The following is a 19,357-nucleotide window of genomic DNA, read 5'->3' on the forward strand; positions in this document are numbered from 1 at the left end:
AGTTATTGTATTGTTCATCTCTATTTGTTTGTTCTTTAAATCTTCTAGGTTTTTGTTAAACATTTCTTGTATCTTCTCAGTCTATGCCTCCATTCTTTTTCCGAGATCTTGGATCATCTTTACTATCATTATTCTGAATTCTTTTTCAAACAGATTGCCTATCTCCACTTCACTTAGTCGTTCTTCTGGGGTTTTATCTTGTTCCTTCGTCTGGAACATATTTCTCTGTCATCTCATTTTGTCTAAATTTCTGTGTTTGTGGGCTCTGTTCCACAGGCTGCAGGATTGTAGTTCTTCTTGCTTCTGGTGTCTGCCCCCTGGTGGATGAGGTTGGTCCAGGGGCTTGTGCAGGCTTCCTGATGGGAGAGACTGATGCTGGCCCACTGGTGGTGGAGCTAGATCTTGACCCTCTGGTGTGCATGGCCATGTCAAGTGGCGTGTCTAGAGACGGCTGCGGGCTCACAATGACTTTAGGCAGCCTGTCTGCTGATGGATGGGGCTGTGTTCCCACCCTGTTGGTTGTTTGGGCTGAGGCATCCCAGCACTGGAGCCTGCAGACTGTTGGGTGGGGCCAGATCTCGGTGCCAAGATGGCACCATGCTGAGAGAGCTCACGCCAAGGAATATTCCCTAGGGGCCTCCATCACCAGTGTCCTTGCCCCTGCAATGGCCCACAGCCAACCTCCACCACCTCAGGAGACACTCCAAGAACCACAGGTAGGTCTGTCCCAGGCTCATGTGGAGTCACTACTCTGCCCTGGGTCCCAGTGCACATGAAAACTTGTGTGCACCCTCCAAGAGTGGAGTCTCTGTTTCCCCCAGTCCTGTGGAGCTCCTGCACTCAAGCCCTGCTGGCCATCAAAGCCAAATGTTCTGGGGGCTCCTCCTCCCAATGCCAGACCCCCAGACTGGGGAGCCTGACATGGGCTGAGAACTCTTACTCTGTCTAGTTGTAGCTTCTTCATTGTCTTTAGATGTGAAATATGGTTTTTTTGTAGGTTCCAGTCCTTCTTGGCCGATGGTTCTTCAGCAGTTAGTTGTGATTTTGTTGTTTTTGTGAGAGGAGGTGATCTCAAGTCCTCTTACTCCACCATCTGAATCATTGCCGAAACATCCTGGAAATGAAGCCTGCTGATGTCCTAAGCCCATTTAAAAATACCTTGGAGAAGAATCATGGAGTTCCTCCGATCTGGTTTTCCTTTCTCCTTCTGTTTTATGGTGCTCCGGCCAGTTTGCCATCTACCTTCCTCTAGGATCCCTGTCTCTTAGCTCACTTCCTTTAGTTTTCTGCTTTTTGGAGAAGCATTCACGTCTTTCAGGTCTTTTCTCAAAGGACCAACATCTGCTAGATCAAGGCTTCTCAAAGCCTTAGCTGCATAAGAAGCCTTCCTTGCTTTTTTATAACATGTCTTGGACATCATTCCATATCAGTACATGAAGAGCTTTCTAATTTTCTTAGATAACACATGATTTCTGTGATACAGTTATACCATAATTTATTTAACCAATCCCTCACTGATGGTCATTTAAGTTGTTTCCAGTCTTTTTGCTATTACAAACAAAGCTATAATGAGTCACCTTGTACAGACCTGATTTTTTGAAATGTAAGTTAAAGTCCAAAAGAGGAATTCCTGGACTTTTGCACAATTATAATTTTGATAAATATTGTCAAATTACCTCCTTTAAAAAAAGTGAAGTGTATTTGACATACAATACTATATTAGTTTCAACATAGTGATTCAACATTTGTAAACAGGCACACCTCAGACATACTGCAGGTTCAGTTCCAGACCATCACAATCAAGTGAATATCACAATAAAGTGAGTCACACAAATTTTTTTCGTTTCCCAGTGCATATAAAAGTATGTTGGGCTTCCCTGGTGGCGCAGTGGTTGAGAATCTGCCTGCCAACGCAGGGGACACGGGTTCGAGCCCTGGTCTGGGAAGATCCCACATGCCGCGGAGCAACTAGGCCCGTGAGCCACAACTACTGAGCCTGCGCGTCTGGAGCCTGTGCTCCGCAACAAGAGAGGCCGCGATAGTGAGAGGCCCACGCACCGTGATGAAGAGTGGCCCCTGCTCGCCACAACTAGAGAAAGCCCTCGCACAGAAACGAAGACCCAACACAGCCATAAATAAATAAATTAAAAAAAAAAAAAAGTATGTTTACTCTCTACTGTAATCTGTTCAGTGTGCAAAAGCATTATGTCTAAAAAGATAATATACATACCTTAATTAAAAAGTACTGTACTGTTAAAAAATGCTATCATCTGAGCCTTCAGTGAGTCTTAATCTTTTTGCAATAATAACATCAAAGATCACTGATCACAGATCACCATAACAAATATAATAATAATGGGAAAGTTTGAAATATTGTGAGAATTACCAAAATGTGACACAGAGACACAAAGTGAGCAAATACTGTTGGAAAAATGGCACCAATAGACGTGCTCAATACAGGATTGCCACAAAACTTCAATTTATAAAAAATGCAATATCTGCAAAGGGCAATACAATGAGGTCTGCCTGTATATTGCAAAATAATCAGCATGATAAGTCTAGTTACCCTCTGTCATTGTACAAAGTCAATACAATATTATTGACTTTATTCCCTATGTTGTACATTACATCCTCATGACTTATTTATTTTATAACTGGAAGTTTGTATCTCTTAATCCCATTCACTCATTTTGCCCCCCACCCCAACCCCCCTCCTCTCTGGCAACCAATAATCTGTTCTCTGTACTATTTACAATAGCCAAGATATGGAAACAACCTAAGTGTCCAAAGATGGATGAAGGATAAAGAAGATGTCTCACACACACACACAATGGAGTACTACTCAGCCATAAAAAAGAAACAAATCTTGCCACTTGCAACAACATGAATGGACCTTAAGGGCATTATGCTAGGTGAAATAAGTCAGACAGAGAAAGACAAATACTGCATGATTTCACTTATTTAAGGAATCTAAAAAACAAAAACAAAAACAAATTACTGGGACTTCCCTGGTGGCGCAGTTGTTGGGACTCAGAGCTCCCAATGCAGGGGGCCCGGGTTCGACCCCTGGTCAAGGAACTAGATCCCACATGCATGCTGCAACTAAGAGTTCGCATGCCACAAATAAGGAGACTGCCTGCCACAAATAAGGAGCCCACCTGCCACAACTAAGACCCGGTGCCACCAAATAAATAAATAATTTAAAAAAAAAAACGAATTACCTTCTGTAGAATTTGTGTCAATTTACAAATTGAAATGAATGCAGATGCATTTCCCTTCCGCCCTCACCAACACAATGCACTGGTAAATTTTTTTAATGTTTGCCAATTTTGGGGACACGAGTGTCTCAGTGTAGTTTTAATGCACTTCTCTTATGAAAAATTATATTTAAGAGTCATTTCCCTTTCTGTGAACCAATTATTTAAAAAAAACCTTTTCATCTTTGTATGTTATTTTAAAAGACTGAAACAAATCCCTTAAATATATATATTTAAGGGAATATATATATATATTTAATGAACAGCATATAGTGGGTCTTGTTCTTGTATCCAATTGGATACTCTCTTTTACTTGGAGTGTTTCGTCTATTTACATTTAATGTAATTATTGGTGTGGTTGACTTTCAGTCTAGCAATTTTCTCTGTGTTCTCTGTTCCATCTGCTCTTTGTTCCTTTATTTTTTTCCTTTCCTTTCTTATTTTGGATAGAGTATATTTTAGAATTACATTTTATCTCAACTTTTTAAACAAATATACTATTTTAAGAGTAGTTTTAGGTTCACAGAAAAATTGAGGGAAAAGTACAGAGTTCCCATATATCCCCTGTCCCCAACATCCCAACATGTACAACCTCCCTCACTATCAGCATCCCACACCAGAGTGGTAATTTGTCATAATGGATGAGTCTACATTTAGATATCATTATATTCTTGGATTTTAAAAAATTGAAGTATAACTGACTTAACAGTATTATATTAGTTTCAGATATACAACATAGTGACTTGTAATATAACAAAACAATCACCATCTTCCTAGCTTTTTTTTTTATTTAATTTTTTAATTAATTAATTAATTTATTTATTTTTGGCTGTTTTTTATGCACACTGTTTTTTTTTTAAATTATTATTTATTTATTTATTTATTTTTGGCTGTGTTGGGTCTTCGTTTCTGTGCGAGGGCTTTCTCTAGTTGTGGCAAGCGGGGGCCACTCTTCATTGTGGTGCGCAGGCCTTTCACTATCGCGGCCTCTCTTGTTGTGGAGCACAGGCTCCAGACGCGCAGGCTCAGTAGTTGTGGCTCACGGGCCTAGTTGCTCTGCGGCATGTGGGATCCTCCCAGACCAGGGCTCAAACCCGTGTCCCCTGCATTGACAGGCAGATTCTCAACCACTGCGTCACCAGGGAAGCCCCTTCCTAGCTTTTAAACTTCCTTGTTTTGTGTGTTGCTCTAAAGATTACAATATTCACTTTTATCACAGTCTACTTTGAATTAATATCATATCCCATCTCATATTATGTAAAACTTGGAACAGCATAATTTCATTTTCACCTTTCCTTCTCTTTGTGTTTTTGTTGTCCTATATTTTATGTCTACATTTATTATAAACGCCACCATACATTGTTACTGTTTTTGCTTTAACTAGTCAATAGTCTTTTAAACAAATTTTTGTAAACACCCACATATTTACTATTTCTGATGCTCTTTATTCCTTCCTGCAGATCTATGATTCTATCCGGGGTCAGTTCTTTTTAGCCTGAAGAACTTCCTTTAGTATTTGTTGTAGTGAAGTTCTGTCGACAACAAATTATCTCAGTTTTTGTTTTCCTGAAAATATAGTTCTTTGTCTTGAGTTTTGAAGGATGTTTTCACTGGCTAAAGGATTCTAAGGTGTCATTTTTTCTTTCAGTATTTTACAGGCGTCATTCTATTATTTTTTGGCTTCCAGTGTTTCTGATGAGAAGTCAACGATAATTCTTATTTTTGTGCTCCTGAATGTGATGTTTCTTTTTTTCTCTAGCTGGTTTTAAATGTTCTCTTTATCTTAGGATTTTGGTAGTTTGACTACGATTGCGTAGGTATGGTATTTTGTATTTATCCTCCTTAAGATGTGCTCAACTTCTTGAATCAGTGGGTTGATGCCTGTCATTTATTTTGGAAAATGTTTGGCCATTATCTCTCTCCCAACCATTTTCTCTTTCCTTTCATTCTAGAACTCCAAGTATATTAGCCCATTTAACATTGCCCACAGTTCTTGGATGCTTTGTTCTGCCTTGTTTTAGCATCTTTTTTTCTCTATGTGCTTTAGTTTGAATGATTTCTGCTGACTTGTCTTTGAGTTCACAGAACCTTTTAATTCTCATGTCCAATATTTTAATAAGTGATTCCAAAGAATTCTTCATTTCAGATACTGTATTTTTCAGTTCAAGAATTTCCATTTAAAATGTTTTGTTTCTATGCTGAATTTCCTCATTTGGGCAAATGTTTTGTCCACCTTTTCCTTTAAACCCTTTAGTACCTTTACATATATTTTCATCTTTGCCTGACAGTTCCAACACCTGGATTATATTGAGTTTGCTGCTATTGACTGTTTTTTCTCTTAACAGTGGATCACACTTACTGCTTCTCTCTATGTCTGGTAATTTTAAAAAATATGTTGGACATTTTGAATGTTACATTGTGGAGATTCTGGCTTATTATATCATCCTCTGAAGAGTTTTTTTTTTTTTTTTTAATTATGGTAGGCAGTTAAATAACTGGAGGATTATCTCAATCTTACTGGGAATTGATTTTAGACTCTGTTAAGATGAGTCTATTTCAGCTTTACCTATAGTCCTAGGGTGAAGCCTTTACTTCTAGGCTGTAGCCTTTCTGGATTTTCAGCTGAATTCTCAAAGTATTCACTAAGGTCGCTCCTCTTTGGATGGCTCACAACTCCAATAGCACTCCAGCACTGAGACATCTGAAATTTCTGTTCAGTCCTCAGCCTCCAAGCACATTTTCTGCTAGGCCTTGTGGAGTCTTGCCCTCTGTGTGAACACCTTAGGATTTAGCTATGGACCTTAGGGAATCCCTATGCAAATTTTGGGACTCCATCTCTGCTGCTTTTTCTCTGTGGCTCATTCTTCTTTGGTTATCTCCCCACAAATTCTTGCTGTCTTAGCAACCCTAAATTCTGAACTCTCTTCATCACCCAGTAAGACTCTAGCTCTTTGCTTGGAATCTCCTTCCCTTTGCCATAGTTTAAAAATTACCCCTAGCCAGAAGGTCAAGGTGAATGTGCAGCTCAGCTTCATGTGCTTCCCTTCTCTTAAGGATCGTAGCATTGCATTGCCTGTGGTCCAGTGCCTGATAATGTTTGTTTCATATATTTTGGCCAGTTTGGTTTATATTTATTTATGTCAGGCAGATAAGTCCAATACCAGCTACTCTGCCATTCATAGAACCAGAAATTTCTCCTATTCTTCTCTGATCCCTTTCCAGTTAAGCCTTTATCCTCCAGACTCCACCCTTTTCATGGTCATAATTGACCTCTACTTTGCCAATCTAATCTTCATTACAAGGTCTCATCTAACCCGAACAAGCAGCATCATTCCCCGTTGTTGATCACTCTCTTCTTCTTGAAACCCTTTCTCCCCCGCAACTTGGCATCCAGGAAACCACTGTTTTTAACTTTTCCTCCTACTTCAGTCTTCTTTGCTGGTTCTTCCTCATCTTCTTGGCCTCCAAATGTTAGAAAGCCTCAGAGCTCACATCTCTTCCTATCTCCATCCACATTATCCTTGGTTATCTCATTGAGTCCCAAGGCTTAAATAACCTCTACACATTCATAATTCTTAAATGTATATCTCCAGCCTGAATCTCTGCCCTGAAATGCAGACTTGGAGTTCCAACTTCTTCTTCAACATCTCCACCTGAAAGTCTAAAAAGCATCCCAAACTTCACATGTCCAAAACAGAACTCATGATTTCTTCCTTCACAAGCCTGTCTCTCCCTTGGTCTTACCCATCTTAATAAATAACTCCAGTCTTCCAGTTGTTCAGGCCAATAATTTTGGAGTCATCCTGGGAACTTCTCTTTTACTCAAATTCCATACCCAATCCACCAGAAAATCTTGTTGGCTCAACTTAGAAATCTACCCTCTATTATCTCTCTTCTGGATCATTGAAATAGCTTCCTAAACAGCTTCCTTGCTTCCACTCTTGCCCCCTGTCTCAGTCAGGGGCACAGCAGGTTATAGACGGTATACTTGGAGGATATGATTGCACAGAGGTCATCAAGGGAGCTGATTACAAGTTGTGGGTAGGGTCAAGGGTACCAACAAGAGATGGTGAGATATCTCACCCCCTAGGACAGGTGAGAGTTATAGATGCTAAAAAGGGCCACCTGATGGAAGCCATGGCCTTTGGTAGAAAAAGTCGGTTATTGGCAAACTACAGCCCAACAGAGAGAGGGCCGGGGAGTCTCTAACCTCCTGCTGCTGTCTCCCATTAGCTGAACCTAACTGGAAGCCAGAGTGTTGGGAGTCCTTTGAAATAGTCCATGGAAATTAGCCTCCCAAGGCAGAGAGCAGGGTGGGAAAAGGAACGGTGGATTTAGAGGGCAAATGGGGAATATCCATCAAACCCTAATTCTGCCCCACATACACACACAGCATAGTCCTTTCTCCACATAGCAGTCAGAGTGATCTGTTCACTATAGCAAACCAGAGGGCATAGCAGAGCCACAAGACGGATGGAACCTGGGTCTGTGAAACACTAAACGGAGCACAGCTGCCTGCCAACAAGGAAGCCTCATCTTGGTTACATAAGCGAGAAACAAACCTCTATTATGTTTGAGTTAAAAATATTTGGAGTCTATTTGTTACAACCATTTAGTCCATGTAACTGATACTTCTGTAAAACAAGGGTCACAGGTGTCATCTCCATAGGGTAGTTGGGAGAATTAAATAAGATATAATTGCTTAGAGCAATGCTTGGCATATTGTTAAGTTCTCAAGCAATGCTAACAGTTATTATTTAATATTTGAAATGAATACAGAATCATGCTATTAATCATTTTTTTAAATGCCTTGTTATAAGGTTTGGGGGATTTTTCTAGAGAATGGATGAACTGTGGAAGGTCTGTGTATAAATGGGAATGGAGAATTATAGCCTCCCCCCACCAAGAAGCTCCTGGCCCCCTTGACCTCCAGGCAAAGAACCCAGGAGAAAAAAGAGTTTGTCCCACCCCCTCTCCTGAGCAAAGCACCCACACTGGGATCACACTGTCTCCAAAGATGGCCCTAAGGGACCATGCCTCCCAACATCTACCCCCCGGGTGTCCCCTCCCACACTGAGTCTGGGCTGGCCCATGACTCAACTTAGGATAAGGTGCGCCTGCTCCAGGTGAATGCCTTAATAAGGACCAGCACCCTCCACTTTTGGGAGCCCTAAGTCATGGTAAGTAGTGTGGTCACCCTGTGGGAGAGACCACGTGGAAGGGTCATCTGGACAGGGAGAGACCCTGAGACTCCGGAGGGATGGAGAGAGAGGCCCAATCACCCCGGTGACCCAGGTGAGCCCAGCTTTCCCGGTGGCCCCACAAAAGTACCGGATTTATGCATGAGACACGTGGAAGCTCTCCAGCCCAGTGGAGCCCCGGATGGTGGCCGGCTGACATCACACAAAGCAGAAGATTCACCTCGCTGAGCCCAGTCAACCCTCAGAAGCAAGCGATAATAACATGGTGGTTGTTTTAAGCCATTACGTTCTGGGCGTTTTGCTACGTGGCAGCAGGTAACCAAACAGCCACCCAAACCATGCAAGCAGCATTTGCTGCCTTGAATTTCCAGCTCCCCCAGCTGCTCTCATTGCAGGGAAATCCAAGGGTGATGTTGCAACCGGAGGCTCGGGCTGGGGTGGAATTCTCCAGGCGCTCTTTGGTGGAGGTGGGGGGAGTCTGGATCCTGCCCCCTCGCCTGCCCGGGAGGCTGAACTCCTCTGCTTGTCGCCATTCCTCTTCTTGATTGGCACTTTAATGAGGGCAGAAGGGGCTGACCCCCTGCCAGGGGGCCAGTTCATGCCCCGTTTATCTCACAGCTCCGGGCAGACTAGAACAACACTGCAGGCGAGCGGCCGGCCAGGAGCCCCGCCCTCGGTGATGGATTGAGTGACCGCGGCGAGTTGGCAGCTGAAGTGCGAGGTGGCCGCACCGTCCTGTCAGCGTGCCACAAAGGAGCCCGGCCTGGCCCTCCCGCTCTTCCCGGGCCAGGGAAGAGTGACAGCAGCTCCCAGGGGCCCAGTTCCTTCCGCCCACCCTCCCCCAGCGCCAACGCCAAGTTCCAAAGGATAGGCCTGGAGATAGAGTCCAGTCCTGGGGTTCGGGGGGGCAGTGCACGGGGGTGGGGTGGGGAATTCTGGACTTGCAGGATTGTGTAAAACTGGTGGACAAAACTTCTTCCTCTCCGGCTCCTGGCTTCAGCGTCCAAGACTGGGGTGGGTTCTCAGCAAAAGCCCCTCCTCCTGGCTGTTTCATGTATGGGCTCTGGAGTCTGGCAACCTGTGGGGGATCCCACCTGGGCCTTTTGTCCAGCTGTGCAACCTTGAATGAGTTCAACGACCTCTCTGAGCCTTAGAGCTCTCATCCGTAAGAGGCTAATACTGTTTCTGTCTCCATCACCACCAGGTTCTTGTGAGGATGACATGACATCTGCTGACAGAGCCTCCCTGCTAGAAAGCAGGGTCCTATGAGCAAGGCCTCAGTTTACCTGGTTATCTCTGACCACCTCCCTGGTACCCAGACTGGTGCTAAATGACAGGCTGAGAGCAGCCAGTGATGGCAAAGCCCCCCGCCCCCCAGCTGCTGTCAGGACCTGTCACCAGGGGCCATACAATTGGTACCATGCCCTGCGGGTAAGGGTGAACCCATTTTACGCATGGAGAAACCGAGGCTCAGTGAGGTAAATCTGCTCAGGGTCCCACAGAGAGTAGAGACAGATCAGGGATTCCAACCCAGAGTTGTCTGGCTCCAAAGTCTGTGGAGACGTCCCTAAGGCCCTGAGTTATGGGCTGGAATTTCCCGGCAAGGATGTGTGGGGAGCCAGTGACAGCCCCTGGGCTCTTGCAGAGCGGTTCACAAAACACACTGCAGATGGTGACGTGTCCAAGGGGGCGGTCATGCTCATCGTCCTGGGACCACAGAATGAACCTGAGGTCTGAGCTGTTCCCTGCACCTCAAGGGGAGCAGGGACCCCCCAGGGAAATGCAGCCCCTCCAGCTCAGGGGAGTCACAATGGTCTGGTCTTAGCCCCAGGGTCCCTGGGTCTGGGGCCCTCCCACTAAGCCCGTGCCCAGGACAGGACAGTCATGGGAGCCCCTGCTGCTTGGTCCTTAGAGCTGGGGAGGGGAGAGGACAGAGCTGGACGGAAGGCTCTTCAGGTCCCAGCGAGCCCTGGAAGGGGAGGAAGGGGCCTTCCCGGGCCTCCCTGGAGGGGAAAGAACCGGCTTCCATTTGGAGCAAACTTCACCTCCCTGTGAACTCCCAAAGGCGGGAGGCCAAGCCGAGGTCAGAGAAAGTAGCAGGGCGACAGTGGGGCCATATGGCCCTCCCTGCTCTCTGCCTCGCATCCCCCCAAAATGGGCGTCTGCCCCTCGGCTCTCCTGACACCTCGCCCACCCATCAGATAAGAGATGAGCAGCCCAGGTGGGGCAGGAGCAGATGGGGCACTGAGGGTGGGCTGAACCAAGAGAGGGGTTCCCTAAACACTGAGCCAGCAGACTGCGAGGGACCCTGCCTTTCAGCCCAGCTCTAGACCTGGCTGAGCGGGGGCTTGAAACTGCTGTTCCCTTTATCACCCTCCATCTCTGTGTGGTTATTTGGTTAAGGATGATGAGGGGCCATCTCTGCTCACCTGGGTGTCTCCAGTCCCTAGCAGACCGCCTGGCACACAGTAGATGCTCATAAATACTCTTTAACTAGATGCTGTTTGGCCAGTGTGCATCTCCCAATAGACGGTGGCTCCACTGGGGCAGGGACGTGTCTGTTTCACTCACCATTATATCCCCAAACTCAGAGTCTTGCACATAGAAGGCTGGAGAGTCAGTAAGTAAATAAATGAATTTGCTGCAAAAGAAAAAAGAAAGCAAAAACAGCAGCCACAACAAAATCAAGAAAACTGACCTAGATTGGGTGGGGCAAGAGCCCCTCAGAATGAAGAGATTCTGAGGGCTTTCATTTCAGAGGCATTATGGCACATGCTTCAGTGAGTCCAGTCCCCGGGGAACCATGACATCAGGAAAGCTGACTGAGCCCAAGACAAAATCAGCTGAATTACTCCGACTGGTAAACCTCCAGACCCACTTTGTTTCTGCCCACTTTGTTTCAGACAGTGCTGGGGGAAAGGGGGCTCAAATGCCACCCAGAACACCTCTGGGGAAGGAACAGATGTCAAAAACCACCAACTTTCCAATAGTCTAAATTTTGTGAACAAAGTAAAATGTCAGGAAACATGAGGTTAAGGAAGAATGGCTGCAATATATAAAGAGTTTATTAACATAAACAAGAAAAACATCAAGAGTCCAATATATGTGAGCAAAGCACATGGAAAGATCATTCACATACAAAGAAACCGGAGTCAAGTAGTTGGCATTCATTACCCTGTGGTAAGCACTGCCTTAAGAGCTTTACATTGTAAAAGAATACAGCAAGAAAATCCAACCAACAAATGTGAAGTTTGGTGACTGTGACATGCTCCTAATTTTTTTCTGTATTATCTATGAAATGCAGTAATCCTTTTGTTTGTCCCAAGAAGACTCAAGCATTCCTGTTTTAATTAAATCTCTTCAACCAAGCAGGTTTCTGCAGGATATAATTCTTGCATTCAGGTGCGAAAGTCTGGAAACAATCTATATATTCACAACCCTGACATCTGTGTCTGGGATAAAATTAATTTATTTCTGAGTTGTCTGGGTTCTGCAGGTAATGTAATTACAGGCACATCTTGTTTGGTTATGCTTTGCTTTATTGCACTTCTGCAGATATTGCGGTTTTTACAAATTGAAGGTTTGTGGCAACCCTGTGTTGTCAGGTGATGGTTAGCATTTTTACTAATAAAATGTTTTTATTTAGTTTTTTATTCTGTTTTGTTTTTCATTGGAATATAGTTGATGTACAATGTTGTGTTACTTTCTGCTCTACAGCAAAGTGAATCAGTTATACATATGTATATCAACTCTTTTTTAGATTCTTTTCCCATATAGGTCATTACAGAGTACTGAGTAGAGAATAAAATGTTTTTATTTTTTAAGGAATTCCTTTATTTATTTTTTATTATTTATTTATTTATTTATTTTTAGCTGTGTTGGGTCTTCGTTTCTGTGCGAGGGCTTTCTCTAGTTGCGGCAAGCGGGGGTCACTCTTCATCGCGGTGCGCGGGCCTCTCACTATCGCGGCCTCTCTTGTTGCGGAGCACAGGCTCCAGACGCGCAGGCTCAGTAATTGTGGCTCACGGGCCTAGTTGCTCCGCGGCATGTGGGATCTTCCCAGACCAGGGCTCGAACCCACGTCCCCTGCGTTGGCAGGCAGACTCTCAACCACTGCGCCACCAGGGAAGCCCTAAAATGTTTTTAAATTAAGGTGTGTACATTTTTTTTTAGACATAGTGCTATTACACATGGTATAGACTACAGTATAGTATAAACCTAACTTTTATATCCACTGGGAAACCAAAATATTCATGTGACTCACTTTATTGTGATATTCACTTTATTTTGGTGGTCTGGAACTGAGCACAAGATATCTCTGAGGTGTGCCTGTACTATTGTATATTCAAGTTACCTTTAAAAGACTCATTTAGGGAAGTTCTGAGAAATACTGGAAATATGAAAATGGATTGTAAGCTCTTGGGGCAAAGACCATGCTTTGATTTTGGTACTTTGAAAGTACTGCCTGTGCTCAAGTTCGCATAAATATGTAAATAAAAATAAAATGAGTGGCTGAATTAGAAAAAAATAAAGACCACAATAATGCCATGAGGAGGTGGTATTATCCCGTTTATATCTGACAGTCTGGGGCTCTGAGGTTAGTCAATTAACTGGCCAAGCTCACCTGCTCTGAACCACCGTGTTGGAAAGGTTTATCATCACTGATAATCCAAGAAGAGCAGATTAAGGCAGCACCAAGAGACTATATTTACTAAGTGAGCAAACAAGTGTTTTTAAGGCCACACCCAGCCTTGGCAAGCATACAGAGAAGTTCATATCTTTCCTCTGCTGCAGATGGCATTGCAAACTGGTGTCACCCTTTTGAAAAGCAGGGCGATGACACCCAGAAAAAATGCCACAAGACTATTTATGTTCTTGGTCTATGTAACCTCTATTGGAATTCTTCCCAAGGAAAAGGTTTTAAAGATGCAAAAGCCGCAGCTGCTAAAATATTCATGGTTGCATTGTTGACAATGGCGAAAAATTGGACACAACGTATATGTCCATTAGAAAAAGAACTTACCAAAAATATGGGAGAGCCACATGAAGGAATAGTATAAAGCCATTAAAATGAACTTTAAAGTGAGAATTTCAAAGATTATGTGGAAATCCAAAAAACATCTATTAAAGTGCTAAGTAAAAATTGTAAATCGTAAACATAATTTAAAAAACTGCGGCTATATACAAATTTGTCTGTGCTGGGTCCTGAGGACCATCTGTAGGCAAGAAAATAGTATTTGTTAGGCAGTTGGTAAGTGCCCAATATATATACTTTTTCATCTTTTTCTTCCTTGTCACGACACCATCTTTTTAATAATACTAAATAAATATTTAAGACAATGAGCCCATGGATGGACCATCTGCTCTGGGAAGCCCCTGGCCCAGGAACTGTGGGAAAGGCAGGAAGCAGAAAGGTCATCAGGCCCCAGGGAAATCCCACTGTTTGGCGGGCCTGGCCTGAAAGGGAACCTGTTTCTTTGGGGGGCAGGATGCTGATGGCCACAATGGCCCATTTTTAAATAGTCAGCTCTCTTTGAAGGATCACATGAGTGTATGCCCTCATTCATTCATTCATTCATTCACTGACTCATTTACTCATTCAGCATAGCTGAACGGGGCATGTCCCCTGGGACAGATCCAGCTGTCATGGGGCCGTCAAGGGAAGGCAGCCCTGATGTAGGGAGATGTCTACTGAGACCTAAATGCCTTTTAACATTATTTTAGGACTTCCCTGGTGGTGCAGTGGTTAAGAATCCGCCTGCCAATGCAGGGGACACGGGTTCGAGCCCTGGTCCGGGAAGATCCCACATGCCACGGAGCCACTAAGCCTGTGTGCCACAACTACTGAGCCTGTGCTCTAGAGCCCACGAGCCACAACTACTGAGCCCATGTACCACAACTACTGAAGCCTGTGTGCCTAGAGCCCGTGCTCCGCAACAAGAGAAGCCACCGCAATGAGAAGCCTGCGCACCACAACGAAGAGTAGCCCCTGCTCGACACAACTAGAGAAAGCCAGCACGCAGCAACAAAAGACCCAACACAACCAAAAATAAATAAATAAACAAATTAATTAATTAATTTTAAAAAGCCATTATTTTAATTTTTAAAAAGAATGAATATGTATTATTTTATAATTAGGAAACACAGAGCTAATTTCATGTTAGGAGACAAAAGTAGGATTCCCTGAAATGGGGGGGGGGGTCTCTTTGTAGGATAGACACATTTTCATCCTTTTCACCCTGGGTCCAGTTATCTGGCCCAAGTCCCGTGGCCCTGGTCTAGGATTATGGGGTGATGTTCATGGGGTCCACCCCCAACCGTTCCCTGTCTACAAGCTGCCAGGCTCCCAATCCATCCCAGAAGGATCAGGCAGGAAGGCATGACTCTATCTGTGAGCAGAGCCCCTCTCTTAGGACTGCAACTCAAGGGGACCAGATTCTCTACACGACTGGGACCGAAACTGGATATATCTGTTTCATGGGAAAGACGGTTCTGGGTCCAGCAGTGGAGCAGGCAGCTTACCAGGGTCCACAGGCACGGAGAGATGCCCTTCCTACAGACATCTCCCGCCTTCAGCCCTGAATGCTTGCCCAGGGGGGAGACGAAACTTACAGACAGCAGGGACCAGAGCACTCAGGTCTCCATTTCCTCCCTGGGGCGTGGGCAGCATTCAAATGTCTGTGGCGGCGCGAAGGAGGGCCAAGTGCTCGAGCTTTCCCGCTGAGCTGCAAGTTCACCCCTTCCCCTCCGCCCTCTCCCGGAGGGTGCTTCCTTCCCAGGCAGCCGTATCCTTAGACTCTTCCTCAGTCTTTGGGACGGTCAGTGTTGAGTTCCCATTTTACAGTGACCTAAACTGAGGCTTCGGGGACTGAAGTCAGATGCCCACGTTGTGCAGACGGCAGGTGACAGAGGCCCGGGCTCCGTCCAGACCGCCCTCTCCCCACCCGGCCCCTCTGCCGTGGGTAGGACCACGCGGTGGGCCTGTCGGCGAGACAGGCTCAGGCAGGATGATCCACCAGGAGGGCCAAGGGCAAGTGTAAGGTTATGGCCTTGGCCGGGGCTCTGACACTGCCTCTCGGCCCCGTGCTTCGGGCGCCCAGCTCTCCACCTCGCCCCACGCTGCCCCCTTTACGAGGTGGTCCCCTCCTTATCATTCTGACCTCAGCTCAAATGTCACCTCTTCCTTCAGGCCGTCACTGACCAGCCCAGTCAGTCTGATATTTGCCCAGTGGCTGCCTGTCTGTCCATCCACCTGCGGCCCAGGTACCTGCCTCTCTGTCCATCCACCTGCGGCCATCTCTCTGTCTGTCTCACCTGCCGTCCCCTCCCACACTAGCTCTGCCCCACGATGGTGGGCCCCCCGCCTGGCTCACTCTCCTGTGTCCCCGGCGCCAGGCCCAGTGCCCACCACTCAGCAGGCATTCAGTCCCGACATGCCACGGACAGAGTGAACAACAGGCCACCTCCAGAGCCACGTCCCGACTGGGTGGCCTGCCCTTCACCTCCTGGCCCAGCGCCCCCGTGCGGTCGGGCCGTGAATTTCCTCTGGGCACCATCTGTGTGTCCAGGCTGGGCAGCCGCCGGTGAATGGGACAGTGGGAGGAGATGGCCGGGTGACTGGGCCTCGGGACCCCCCCAGCTCTTCTGCAGACCCCTTTCCTGTGACCTCGCCGGGGGTCTGCCAGACCGCCGTGCCCTCCTCGGCACACGCTTAGCAGCCTGATAGCCCGAGGCCATTTCTGTCCTCAGGCCTGCCTCCGAAAAGGCTCCGGTGACGGGCTGTTGCTTGGGGGGGACCCCGCAAGCCCACTCCCTGAAGATGGAGCTGGTCTCCCGAGGGGTGGCTCAGGCTGGAAACAAGCAAAGGGAAGGCGGGCTGGCTAGAGGGTCCCTAAACCTCCAGGTAAGACAGCTGCCCGCTCTGCCAGGATCACATGCCCCCTGCCCTGGTGAGGACGCTGGGCAAGGGGAGGAGAAGGTGGGTGGTCTGTCTTTCCCGCCCAAGTCTGAACTTCAGGCTGGTCGGAGCCCTGGGGTTTCTAAATGGATCTCGGCAGCTCCTCAGAGGGCCTGCGGCCCAGAGCCTGTCCTGGGCGCGCTCCCTCCTCATCCTCTCACCTGGGGTGGCAGTAGTGGTGGCTGGGGAAGAGGCAGGTGACAACTCCCCCGAGAGGTGACAGCCTCAGGGCGGGAGCTGCCGCCACCTGAGAGTGGGCGAGGAACAGGTTAGCTGGGTGAAAAGTTCACCGTGAGGGGAGCTGTCTGTTTCCCTCGCTTAATTTATCCACTATTTGGCTAACCTTGCTCTGAACCCAGGCCCCGAGACCCCTCTCCTCTCTCCCCCGCCTCCCCACTGGGCTTCCGAGCCCCGCCACCAGACCTCCCGCCCCGCGCCCAGAGGCGGGGGCCACGCTGGCCTTGAAGAGGCCTCGGGCCCTCAGGGTGCCCCGGGGGAGAGGCTGGTGGCCTGGCCAGGTGGTTATTTATGACCTGAACCTTCCCATCCTTAGTAACCAAAATAAAGTCTGGTTGCTGGCGAGGTCCAGGCCCCCAAACGCCAGACATGGGCCGAGGGAGGGCTCAGAAGACACCCCAGCCCTCCCGCCTCTGCCAAACACACAACTGCTCCGGAGACAGTGACCTTTCCTTGGGGGGCCATCTGTCATCCTGGCCTGGGGCAGGAGCCGGATGCATGGACCAGCCGGTCGCAGAGGGGAGGCCAACCTCCTTCTCTGGCCCGGGGATGGCCCCTGGTCCCAGCCTTCCGCCTGTCCTGGCCATCCTGTAGACCCTTCCTCATCCCAGCCTCCTTCTTCTGTGGGGTGGGGCTGTGAGGGGGAGGAAATAAAGATGGAGAGAGGTGCGGCGAGGAAAGGCCAGGGGTGGGTGGGGACAGGACAGCCATCAGAGCAGTGACAGCCACCCCCGGCGCTGCACAAGAGTGAGCGCCTGAAATCCACGTGGCAGCCTCACTCGTGGCTGAGAAGATGGGGCTGGGCTGGCTGAGGCCTCCGCCTCCTTGGCCTCCAAGTGGTTCATGACAGAACAAGGATTCCAGCCTGGGTCGCTCTGACCCCAAGGCCGGGCTCTCAGCCGCTGTACTCTCCCCTTCTTACTTTTCATACTTTCATTAAAATCCCTTTTTAGCAACTATAAAAGTAACACGTGTCACAGCAGCGGGTGGAAACACAAAGATGCATAAAGAATGAACTGTCCCACCCGCCCCACTCCTCTCTCCCCACATCTCAGGGGTCTGTCCTCCGCTTTCTCCGCAGCATATACAGGTGCACAGAGCCGTTCTAAGCACAGGCGCATGTGGACGCGTGGGATGTGAGCGGACGGGGAACCTCTGTTCTGTGCGATGACTGCGGCATCCCACGTCCACACCACTCTGCCGCTATCGTACTAACAGTACAGTGTGCGGGCAGCTCCCAGCCTGTCCGTCCTGTCCCCAGAGATGCCTCAAATGGCCCGCTTCTCTACATCTGCCCCCTCCTGCTCTGGTGCACCTCCAGCTCTCAGCCCAGTTACTGAACCGCTCCCCGCTTCTGCCCATGTCCCCCCCCCACAGTGAGTTTTCTCTGGGTCCAGAATGATCTTTCTAAAATTCAAGTCTGCTCACGGCAGTGCCCCGCTTTAACGCCTTCTCCCTTGGGAGAAGTTCCCAAATCTTGACCAGGGCCCATCGTGTGCCCTGTGATTTGGCTTCCCCGACTCTCCGGAGCCCCCGTGGCCCCTCGGCCGTGCACCCCTCACTCCAGCCGCCGTTCATTGCCTTCAGCGCTTCTTTGGCTGCGTCTTCCCTCTCCACTCCCCCTGTGGGAGCCTTGCCTGGGTCTCAGCTTACATGTCAGCTCTCTGGACGCCATCCCCACCCCGTCTAACACGTCATGACTCAAGCCAGGCTCCCCTCCCCGATGGGCTGAAAGCTCAGTGAGGACAAGTTGTGTCTGTTAAGTTCACTGCCACCCGCCAGTGGCTGACCCAGGGCGGCCTTTCAGAGCTATTTGTTGGAAGCTGAGTGACAGCAAATGAACAGGGGCAAACCAGGCACCCATTCTAAAGTTTCCTGAATACCTTCATTCCAGGACCACCGTACCCCAGCTCCCAGAGGGCACTACTGGCCCCAAATGGCCTCTTGCTGCTGCTGGACAGGGGCTCCTGCCGCCACGCGGGGGCAAAACCTGTGTAAGCAGCCTCAGCCTCCCTCTCCCGGGGTGGGGAGTGACGCTGCCAGGCAGAGGCAGGGCGGGACGGTGTCAACCCCAAAGATCTCCCTTCCAGACCTCAGGCGGCCCCACGAAGGACTGCCAGACAGGACTGGTCACCTGCCAAGCAACGAGCCAGCCAACGGCCCACCGGGCCACCCGCTGATTGCCAGTCAGAGGGGCCAGCAGTCAGGAGCGGGGCCGCCAACTGCCTGTCACCACACGGGCCAACTCTCCGTCAGGGGAGGCCCAAGTCCCACTCTGGGAGCTCAGGACTGCCCATCAGAGCATGGCCAACTGCCACTCCAAAAGGCCCAGGGGCAAGTCAGAGAGTCATTCTGGTGACAGTTGTTTTTGCTACCCAGTGTCCTTTCTTGCTTCTCCTGGCCAGGGCATCCCATTGGACCTTTGGGGAACCACCCGTCTCCAACTCTCAGCCCATGTGTTTCAAAGAGCTAGATTCCCTCACTGGCTGCAAAGATAAATCACATGACTCAGGACTGGCCAATCAGAGCATTGCATTCCTCTTGCCACTGTGATTGGTTCATGTGACTCAAATCAAGCCAACCAGAACCAATCAGAGCTAACTCTGGATGACTAGAAAGACACAGTCTCTCTTTTTTTCTTTCTGCCTTTGAACGTGGGAGGGTGTGAGGCTGGCGCTGAGGAGCCAGCTTATCATCACTAGGAC

The sequence above is a fragment of the Balaenoptera musculus genome, chromosome 1 (assembly GCF_009873245.2).
Source record: "Balaenoptera musculus isolate JJ_BM4_2016_0621 chromosome 1, mBalMus1.pri.v3, whole genome shotgun sequence".
NCBI lineage: Eukaryota > Metazoa > Chordata > Mammalia > Artiodactyla > Balaenopteridae > Balaenoptera > Balaenoptera musculus.